Source organism: Xenopus laevis, chromosome 7L, assembly GCF_017654675.1.
Source record: "Xenopus laevis strain J_2021 chromosome 7L, Xenopus_laevis_v10.1, whole genome shotgun sequence".
NCBI classification, from domain to species: Eukaryota; Metazoa; Chordata; class Amphibia; order Anura; family Pipidae; genus Xenopus; species Xenopus laevis.
Genome location: NC_054383.1, coordinates 14,435,191 through 14,447,230, shown reverse-complemented (window position 1 = coordinate 14,447,230; position 12,040 = coordinate 14,435,191).

The following is a 12,040-nucleotide window of genomic DNA, read 5'->3' as shown; positions in this document are numbered from 1 at the left end:
GACTGTTATTTTTTACTAATTTCAGTAAATTAATTTCCCTGCTCTGCTGAACCCAATAAACCGTTCATTCTCTTTTTAGCACAAAAAAAAGTTTTTAAAAATAAATGAACATCTCCTAATATGCCTGCCGTGCAATGAAAAAAATGATGCGTCCTGCACACACGGAATAAACAGGCACTGCCTTGGGAATATATTTGCAGTGACTTGCCCCACATGATGGGGCTGATGGGAAACTGACACTGGTATTTAAATCCCTTCAGAAGCTGTTGTCATTGCTTTCAGCCCTTGCTGACAGATTCTTTCATCCCCTCTGAGATGTAAAGAGATTGTGGAATTCGGAAGGAGAAGGAAAGCCCCACCCCAGTGATTATAATCATTCATCTCCCACCCTGGCAGAAGCTCTTCCTTTGTAAAATAAGGCATTGGCCAAGGGTACATTCATGAAAAATGCACCACTTCCATCTTTTTGTGGCCCTTCAAAAATTGGTGAGCTGAAAGCTTGCCTAGTAGTATCAAACTGCTAATATCTCAGAAACCACCAAAAACTACATTTTAAAGCAAATTAGAAAAGTCCTCAGAGGATGTTTCTGAGTTACTTTACACCACTTCATTTATTGGATTAAGATCAGTTATGGTGCCACAATTTATAGGGAGTATTAGATCAGTTCCATTAATATATGACCACTGGTTGGTGCTGGTCTGTGAAAGACCATAGTCCACTAATAGGTGTGAATACATTGGTGGTTTAGATACTAAAAATATACATATAAATATGCAGAGAATGGATTTCCATATACACAAACTATGCCTTCGTACAGTATTACCGTAACAGACGTCTAGTTTAAACCATTAAGCACCATGAAACACTTTTATGTTTATGCTCTTGTGAGAACCATAGTGCTGGCACTTAGGGGGAAATTCACACAAGTGTTGATATTGAGATAAAATAAAAGTGTAGATAAAAATGTTGGATTTCCCACCGAATTCACAAACCTCTATCTCCACTTTTGTGAATTTGTCTTTTAAACAGACAGTTTTCAGATATTGTTTTTTGCACGACATTTTAAAGACATTTTTTTCTGAATTTGTTTTTTCTGAATTTGTCTTTAGCTCTTACTACACCTGTCAGTCAGCCATCAAATTGGGATTTTTGGGGAGGGGGTTTATTTTACCTAGGAAAGTTTTACATCACTTTTTTCAGGATAACCTGGGCTTTCTAAATCTGCCTACATGTTTGTGTAATTCCACTTATGTAACAATATACTGTATAAGGGTCTAAATACAAGACATGCTATTTTGCATAATATAGGGATTTGTATCAGAAATATGTTTTATTATCTTAAGTCAAGTGTCTAATTGCTGCCAAAACTAAAAAAAAAATGACTGTGAGGCTTTACTTTTCCTTTAGATAATATATTCACTCAAATTGCTAATATTGCCTCATTTATTAAGCTAAAACTAGTAAAATAATGCAAGTGTGAGTTAAAAACTTTTTACATATCAAATGTATAAAATACACTTTTTCGTTTAATCAGTGTTTTACTTGTTTTGTTAATGAGGCTTTTACACCTATAGGGTTAGACAGAAACTTGTTGAGTTGAGTATTTTACACCAGTTTACCACCACTTTTACTCCAATGGCCTGTCCACACTTTTGTGAATTCCCCCCTTAAGCTGGCCATAGACGCAAAGATCTGATCGTACGAATCGAGGATTCATACGTTTTTTGGCTCATGTGTGGAGAGCCCAGACATTTTTCATCCGGTGGAGATCGCTCATTTGGTCGATCAGACAGGTTAAAAGATTTCTGTTGGCTGCCGATAATATCTCTGCGTGTATTGCCGGTTGTACGATTTTCAGAGGGAGACTGTCACCAGCTTTGTCAGACATAACTTTCGTACGATTGCTGTCAGGGGCAGAACATCGGCTGATCTGTTCTTTTGTACTTTATTTGATCTGAATGGTTAGTGGCAGGTCGGGAGATGGGAAAGTCCAATCGTATGATGATTCGTATGATCGTATCTTTGCGTCTATGGCCAGCTTTAGAGTCTATGTTTCTGCCTGGCACTTGATCTATAGTAAGCAATTTACCTTATTGCTTGACCCTCTGTAATTTCCCATCATGCAGTATCTTTTAGACTAGGGTTAAAGATGTTTTATTTTGAATTTTGAGGCAGGGACAATGCTGGACTGGCCTATCAGGGACAAGGAAAACTCCAGGTGGACCCTGGTATCAGTGGACCCTGCGGTTCATCCAACCATGTGACCTTGTATGCCTATACCATGGCCATTTCCCACTAGTACAAGTACAGATATAGGATCTGTTACCCACAAACCAGTTATCCACTAAGCTCAGAATTATGGGAAGGCCATCTCCCATAGACTCCCATTTAATCAGATAATTTCGATTTATAAAATTGATTTTCTTTTTCCCCGTATCTTGATACTAAGATGTAATCAATCCTTATTAGAGGAAAAACAATCCTGTTAGGATTAATTAGTATTTAAACCCCTTTTGCGATGCAACACACTCAACGTATAATGTCACACGCCAAAAAATGCGACCCTAACCCCTCCCACCCAACTTAGCTGCCAGATTTAACCACAAGCCTATCACAGCAGCTGAGGAGATTTATTTATTTTTTCAAAAAAATAAACTATTTGTTATATAGGCACCCGAGGGCCACCACTTGCCTATATATAAATATGTTAGAAGGGGGACTAATTAATACTTGATGCCATTGTTATTATTATTACTAAAAGCGAATAAAGAAAAATCTTAGGACTTATCTATCTATATCTATCTATCTAGATATATATCTATATATATATATATCTCTATATATATATATTGCCTTATGGAAACAGAGAATAGCATCTATCTTTAAAAACAAAATATAAATCAGTTTTCAACACTAATACTGTATAATCAGCTGCACATTACAATTTTTACTTATTATTAGAATGGTTTTATTTTTCTAAGTTAGTGTCCTTTCTAGCATTTGTGCATATGCCATATGTTGAGTTAGGCAGTCGCTGCAGTCGCTGATGATCCTATATACTATCTGTGCACTAAGAAAAACACACTGCTCCGCATCCTGTTTTCAGCCTTTTCTCAAAGTTTGAATTATTATTATTGCAAAGGAACCTTCGAGAGGAGCTGAGTCATCTTCCTGTTAGCAAGTTGCATGTTATTTACTAAGAACATTTTACCAGAAATTACTGAAATTTGTATGGCGAAATATGATTTTTTTTCTCCCCCCTGCTGTATATCAATGTTGTAGTTGGATGGGGGGGTTGGAGAAGTGTAAATAAGGGCAATTGCCCTGGGGTGTATTTTCTACTTGGAAGGTTTCCATTAGATCAAACCAACCTTTTTTACCCATGAGCCACATTCAATTATAAAAAGAGTTTGGGAGCAACACAAGCATGATACATGTCCCTGGAGATGCCAAATTTAGTCTGTGATTGGGTATATGTTAGTCCCTATGTGGACCGGCAGTCTAAATAATGTTCTTTTTGCCAGTACAACTGTATTTTTGCAACCAAAATTTGCCTCCAAGCCAGGAATTCATAAATAAGCACCTGCTTTGAGGCCACTGGGAGCAACATCCATTGGGTTGGTGAACAACATGTTGCTCATAAGACACTGGTTGGGGATCACTGCTCTAGATAATGCACTGGTTGGGGATCACTGCTCTAGATAATGCACTGGTTGGGGATCACTGCTCTAGATAATGGAACATTGTTGGTAGGATTTGCTTCCATTCAGCCAAAAGATTGTTTAGTGAAATTAGCACTGATGTTGGGGTGATCAAAACAGGCTTGCACTTTCCATTCCAATTCATCCCATGGGGGTTCAGTTGGGTCTAGGTCAAGGCTCTGTGCAGGCCAGTCAAGTTCTTCCTCTCCCATCACTGCAAACCCATTCTGTATGAAGCCATTCGTTTATTGAAACAGGAAGGACATTCCTCAAAGAGATCGCAGGATGCAGGAAGTAGGAAGCATGGAATTGCCAAGAATGTAATTATATACTGTAGCCTTAAAATTTTCTGTGACTCGAACCAGTGGTCCTAGCCCAAACCATGGAAAACAACCCCAGACCATTTTTGCTCCTTCACCAAACTTTACAATTGGCATTACTGATTCAGGCAGGTAGCGTTCTCCTGGTATCTTCCAAACCCAAACATGTCCATTAGACTGCCAGATGGAGAAGTGAGATTCTATAATCCAGAGAACATGTTTCCACTGCTCTGGAGTCCAGTGGTGGGGAATTTTAGGGTAGGACTCTATGGGCGATTTGCACACGCTGCGCAAAAACACAGGCGTCACGTTGGATGTGACAGAAATAATGTAAGAGATGGAAATGTCGGATGGTGTCAAAGCATTGATCCGGCACGACTGTCAGATGCAGACCTTCTGACAGTCGTGTCGGATCAATGCTGCGACACCATCCGCCATCCATCTCTTACCTTATTTCTGTCGCATCCAACGTGACGCCTGTGTTTTTCGCAGCGCATCGGATCGCGCGCAAATCGCCCGTGGAGTCCTACCCTAACACTGCTCCAGCTGATGCTTAGCATTCAATACACTATGGGGCTGATTTATCAAAGTCCGATTTTATCTCAACATTTTCTGCTACATACTCCGATCTAATCCGCTCCGGTTTTTTATGCTTATTTATTACATTTTCCCGAAAATTTGCTTTGTGGGAAAAAAAATCTGAATTTCATGATTTCTTCGGATTTTTCACCAGAAAACTCAGATTTTTTGCCCGAAAACATCAGAGTATTGCACGAAACCAGGCGCACATCAAAAAAAAATCAATGGGACTTCTCCGATTGATTCTATGCAACCTCGACTGGTCTGAGATGCCGGATTTTCTAATTCGGACTTTTCCGTCCTCTGGGTTTAAGAAATGCTGGGAAATTCTTGATTTTTTTAAAAGTCAGATTTTATTAAAAAAAAAAAATTCACAGATTATTCAGGATTTTTGCCTTCGGAGTTTAGTAAATAACCCCCTATGTTAGGCTTTGTGTGCAGCTGCTCACCCATAAATGCTCTGAGCTCCAACAATTCCTGTCCTGCTTTGGAACTCGACAGTGAGAGTTCCAACTGCGGACGTCATTTTTAAGTATCTGGATACTTTTGCCAATATAGTGCACATACTAAACAAAGTAAAAATGTTTTGGCAGTCTAAATGAATGAGAGCGGAACAGCTGCATAAAGAAATCATTATTGTACATGAAAGTTTATTCATTTTTCATTGGATTGGTCAGTGCATATTTAAAGTGCAGTTCCTCAGAAGTGTAAAGTTGGCTCAGTACCAGATTACTAATGAGCAGATTTTTGTCTGACACTTCCATTGATGGGCCCAGATTGTTCTGATTTAATTGTTTGGTTTGGTATGGAGGTCAACATAGAGTCACATAAGGGACATAATGGGAGGAATTCACAAGTGGAAAGAGCCCATTTGGAGTAAAAGTGGTGGTAAACTGGTGTAACATACTTTCTCCATATTCACAAACAGAAATCCGCCTAAATTCAGACTCAATCCGATCGCTGCGTTATAGCCGTGCCCCCTGGCGGCACTGGCACGTCCAACTACGTCACAGCCCCGCCCTCTGATGTCACGGCCCCACCCCCTGCCCAGTGTCAGATGCTTCAAAAAAGTGATAACCCTACGTGCAAGTCCTGCAGATATCGGGCCGGCCCACACATCACTAGTGTTAAAGTCTCCTTAACAAAACAAGTTAAACACTGATTAAACAAAAAAAAACTGTATTTTTTACAATTGAATATGTAAAAAGTTTTCAACGCACACTTGCACTATTTTACTAGTATTAGCTTAATGAATAAGGCAATATTAGCAATTTAAGTGAATATATTATCTAAAGGAAAAGTAAAGACTCCCAGCCAATGTTTTAGCAGCAATTAGACACTTGACCTAAAATAATAACACATATTTCACAAATCCCTATATAATGCAAAATAATGCGCATCAATTTGCACATGCGCATTATTCGGTAATTTGTGTATGCGTGTCAAGTGCTAATTAGTGCATGCTCACGCAATCGGCAATTCACTCCTGCGTCCAGCCTGGACCGGCCAGGATGCCTAGGGCAACTGGCCAGCCTGGTCCGGCTCTGGGTGGCACCAAGGCCAGAATTATTTTTATCCAGAACAGGCATCAATCCTACCCATACCGTCACCCCTTAATAATTGCAGGAAAATAATGAATGTAGTATGGGGTTCAAGGGGTATATTTTCCCTTTAAAGGGGTGGTTCACCTTTCACTTAACTTTTAGTATGTTATAGAATGGCTAATTCTAAGCAACTTTTAAATTGGTCTTCACTTTCTGTTTTTTTTATAGTTCTTGAATTATTTGAATTTGTCTCTGGACTCTTTCCAGCTTTCAAATGGGGCCCACTGACCCCATCTAAAAAACAAATGCTCTGTAAGGCTACACATTTATTGTTTTTGCTACTTTTTAAGACTCATCTTTCTATTCAGGTCTCTCCTATCATATTCCGGTCTCTTACTCAAGTCAATGCATGGTTGCTAGGGTCATTTGGACCCTAGCAACCACACTACCGAAACGAAACTGAAGAGCTGCTGAATATAAAGCTAAATAACACAAAAACCACAAATAATAAAAAATGAAAACCAATTGAAAATTGTCTCAGAATATCACTCTCTAAATCATACTAAAAAGTTAATTTACCCCTTTAATGTAGGTTTAACAGACCATGCCAAATATGAGGGAAATGTGTAGAAAATCAGATAGATGGATTGCACTGATTGCATATAAATAGCTTTCACTCTGGGGTCAGTGCAGCTCAGCATTTAGAAGGTGTCCCTGATTTTCCTTGTGATCTTATAGCCTCAACAATATTTCTCTTGACAGATACTAGTCATCGTGCAGATTGTTGCTGTTTATTTTAATTGAGATGTACAGATTCAGGTTTCTCATATGTATTTATAGATGAGCCACAGATTCTTTATCAGTCGTGTCTAGAAGCCATAAATTATTCAGCAGTTTTGAGCTCAGTGCCACAGCCCTGTCTGACAGTGCAAAATCATAATTAGATATAGATTCCAGCACTAACGCATACAAATTGGATTTCAGGAGTAGTGATGGGCGAATCTGTGATCGGCAAAACGCCGAAAAATGAGTAAAACACATTGAAGTCAAAGTAATTTTGACGCACGCCAATTTTTGACGCGATTGACAAGTTTTATACGCGCAAATTTTGCTTCACCGAAGAATTTGCGAAACGGTGAAAAAATAAGCAAAACACTGAAAAAATAAGCAAAACACATTAAAGTCAATGGGTGTCCGAATAACTTTGATGCACGACAAATGTTTTTTGTCGAGGCGGATTTTTCCCTGTCTAATTTTTGATGTAGTTTCATGAAAACATTTGTGGGTGGTGAAACGTGAAAATTGCCGAATTTATTAGCCCATTACTATTCAGGAATTTTCATTTCAACCACACTCTGAGGTCTAGGTGGTCAAGTCCCCCTTAGCTAATAACAGAAAAATATCAGTGTCATTCAATTCCAGTTCCAAGAATATGTAGGACAGAAAATAAGTGATCACCCCAAATCTCATCCTAATTGGTCTCCAAGCTGGGCTTTTAGGTGTATCTAGCACAGGGCCGGGCCAAGGTATTTTGGCACCCTAAGCAAGGGCTTCAATCAGTGCCCCCCCACTCGGTCCTGCATTTCCCAACTTAACATTCATATTGCCAGCAGCCATACCTGTGCCAGCAGCCATCATGTTGCCCCCATTTGTACCTGTGCCAATGGCAGTCAATCAGCTTGCCTCCCAAGTCCCCAGTCTGTCTCTGTGCCAGCAGTAGCCAAAAAATCCACAATATTTCCCCAAATATGTACTTGTGCCAGCAGGAGCCAAAAATTCATTATATTGTCCCCAAATATTTACTTGCGCAAGCAGGAGCCAACAATCCATCATAATGCCCCCAAATATGTGCCTGTGCCAGTAGGAGCCAAAAGCCTACAATATTGTCCCAAACATCTGTGTAATCTGTACCTGTGCCAGCATCAGCCAAAAAATCCACAATATTGCCCCCAAATATGTACTTGTGCCAAAGGGAGCCAAGATGGAGATGGGGAGTGCTTCTGCCCGCAGTACGAATAACAGGCAAGAGGGGGTTGGAAGAGGTGGTTTATAAAAACCTATTAAAGGCCAAACATACCAGAGTTTAAAAAAAAACAAATTCCCCTTAAAAGTGCACCCCCCATCATGACTGCGCCCTAGGCGGGCGCTTACTCTGCCTACCCCAGAGGCAAACTGCCCCCAGGGGGGGGGGCAGCCCCAATGTTTTGGAGCCAGTCATTCAGGAGCAACCTTATAAATGTCCAATATTTTACCCAAACAAAAGGGTGCAACATTTGTTGTAGGGTCAGACAGAGCCAGTGGGACACCCGGAAAAATCTTGATGGTGTCAGGCCCACTCCCGTGATCAGTTGCCCCTGTTAAGAAGACGGTACACGAGATGACATGGTACATGCGGGCGGAAAGAGAAGTTTGGATCCTGGGAGGAGGACCCTTAAGTGTTGCAGCCCTAGTGGGCCCCCAATACCCCAGTCCATTGCTGGGTACGGAGGAGCCCTGTACTTACAGCCTATGGCAGGTGTTCCTTTTAGGGCTCCCTTGTGCCCAACAGCACTGCTTTTTTTTTTTTTTTTTTTTAATTCTTTTTATTGAGCTTTTCATTAAAATACAAGAACTTGACAATATGTTAATCATACAATGTTTTAACAAAGAGCAAAAGAAATATTCTTAAGCATAACGGTCAGAACATTTGACATGAAAAAGCACTGCACTTCTAATGTAAATAGCACTGCCAATCCTACTGCTTTATAGGAGAATTCAACCCATGGTTTAAAAAAACCCTACCCTGGGTAGACCCCCTCCCTCTCCCCCCCCAGGCAAATGCCCCTAATTTTTTACTCACCCCTCCATGCAGATTCTGGCCTCGGAGTTCATGGCAGCCATCTTCTTCTTCTCCGGTAATCTTCATGTATTGACAGCATTTTCCCGAACCACTGCGCATGCGCCGAAAGTCATAGAAATTTTTTGGGAAATTTTCATGACTTTCGGCACATGCGCAGTGGTTCGGGACCGGAAATTTACTCCAACTGTGCATGTGCCAAAACTTCTGAAAAAGACAGAAGATGAACTCCTGTGGCCAGAATCTGCATGGAGGGGTGAGTAAAGAAATTTGGGGCATTTTCCCGGGGGGGGGGGGGGGAGGAGTCTACCCAGGGTAGGCGGGAGGGTTTTTTTTTTTTTTAAATTACGGGTTGAATTCTCTTTAAAAATGCACTATGGATGGGCCAAAAGGGTCTCTCTGTGATTTCTTACACCATGGTTGGACCTGTACTGGGGGTGAGTTGTGGTTGGTGGGGGAAGTTCATTAATTACTAGTGATACATAACAATAGTGATGTGTCAGTATCACTCTAAAAGACACATTTATTAAACTTTGAACAATATTTTATTTCTATTTTGTTTTTGCAGTTTCCTCAATGTTTTCCCAGTGTGAAAAAAAAACAATTTAAAACTCTGGTGCTAGCAGGGAGCGCTGACTCCTGGACACAGTAAAAGCAATGGTAAATTTAACGGTCTAGTCCTCTGCCTCCCCTGCTGGATAAGAGTTAAAGGAGCCATTAGCTGGCCACATCCTGATTACATTTGTCAAATGTAAATAGATAAAGGGGTGGTTCACCTTTAAGTCAAAGGAACAGTAACATCAAAAAAATAAGTGTTATAAAGTAATAAAAATATAATGCAGTGTTGCCCTGCGCTGCTACAAGTACAAGGTTTGGATCAACTTCACATTGACTTCTAGCCTGGAGTAATTACGAAAATACAGGCAAAGGTCCTTTTATCCCGAATGTATGAGACCTTGGGAATCTTTCTGTTATTTGGGATCACCAACATCCCACACACTTCCTTGCTTTCCAGTACAATTGTATGGGATCTCATCTACAAAAGGAAAAATTAAAGATTTTGCAGCAACCCACTAAACGTTATACTGTTGCTTGCAGTCACATGACAAGATTTCATGGGGACAGACCAAAAATCAGACCAAAATCTCCAGTGTAGTTCTGCCCCAAGAGAGCGAAGCTAAGTAAACACAGAGGAAAACAAGCCTAAATAAGGGTGGTGGCAGACAAGGCTACTAAGGGAGATTAATCACTTCTTCGGGCAACTAATCTCCCCTAAATGCCTTCCCGCCAGCAATTAATATTCTAGCCGGCTGGAATGCATTGCATCTAGCGGAGATAAGTTGCCCAAAGAAGAGGCATTGGCACTCAGAACGCTTCGTTTTCCGAAGTCGCCTGAAGTTTCCTCGTGAGGCGACTTCAGTAAATTAATTATTCCGAGTGCCATCCTGCCGACATTCTAGCCGGCGGGAAGGCATTTAGGGGAGATTAGTGGCCCAAAAAAAGAAGCGATTTGCCGCTGGGCGACTCATGTCCCACAGTAGCCTCGTCTGCCACCACCTTAAGTGTTGACTTCATGACCCAGTGAATTCAAATCATATGACCAAAGCAATCAGTCATTCCAGTTTGTATTTGCAAAAAGATTCCACAGTGTGCAGATTGGTGAGAAGGTCTGTAACAGAATTAAAGGAGAAGCAAACCCCTTATTAAACCCCCCCCCCCCCTACAGCCTAGCTGCTACTCCAGGTAAATGCCCTTTTTACTTACCCCTTGGTGCACATTCATGGCATTGGCGTTCACGGCAGCCATCTTCATCGGGTCATCTGGTGCATGCGCAGTTGACAAAAGCCCGGAGACTACTTCAACTGCGCATGCGCCGATACGGAACTTCCTTCCCGATGAAGACCGAAGATAAGATGGCTGCCGTGAACTCAGATGCCCTGAATCCGCACCGAGGGGTAAGTAAAAAGTTAGGGGCATTTGCCCAGGGTAGTTAGCTAGGCTGAGGGGGTCTATGTAGGGGGGTAGGGTTTTTTTTTTTTTAAATAAGGGGTTTACATCTCCTTTAAGTAGTTGTGTACAAATGGTGCTGTGCTCAACAATTAGTTGTACAACTCACAACTTGAGACCACAGATAAGAGGGGAAAAAATGCCTATTGTCTGATGTAACCGGAGACAAAGCGGTCGGGGTCAAAGAATTTTGTTAAATTAGTATTTGAGCAAAATCAAAAAAGTACAAGTTGATTTAGAAACAGAGTGAGGAATATTTTATAATGTTAACTAAAATGTAATCGTGTATGTACCATACAGTCTTTAGTTATGCCACAATGTTAAAAACAATGGATATTTTCCCCCAACTTTTCCTGTACCTTGTTGCCAATTTAAGACTGACCACTAGATGGTACTACAAGTAAATGTTTAAAGGACACATCGGATAAATTAAAAAAAAAAAAAAACCTGTAGGCAATTATAAGTAATATATGGTGTTGCTTTTAAATGATGCTAAAAAAAAAAAAAAAAAAACCTTTAAAAACAGCCCCGTTGTTAGAGCTCCCTATAGATGTTCACTGGTCCCAGTTTCAAATGAGGGGTGGGCGTGTTCCAACAGTCCCTGCCAGAAGCACAGTAGGAGGGGGAACAACCAATCACAGCCCTGCAGTCACACAAGCACCGACAGGCTTCAGTTCCCTAACAGGTCCTGCTAGCTACTGATTGGTTCCTGTCCTATAGTGCAGTGAGCTGAGAGCTGGCAGCTCGCCTGTACAGCCTGGGAAGTCAGTGAGCAGGAAGAGAAGGGAGGGATTATTAGGGTTTTTGCAGAAATATTCAATAAATCAGCCTGAAACTTATTTTAACCACAATTCTTCTATATCTAAATGAGTATAATTTTTTTTTTTTTTTAATAATACTGCTCTCAGGGTGTAACTACAGAGGAAGCAGACCCTGGGCATAGGGGGCCCCATGTGGGCCAATCAATGAGCAATTTCACCATGCATTGGTAAAAACAGGGCAACCTCTGGCTTTGTTGGAGGCACAAAAACGTATTTGCTGTGGGGCCCAGC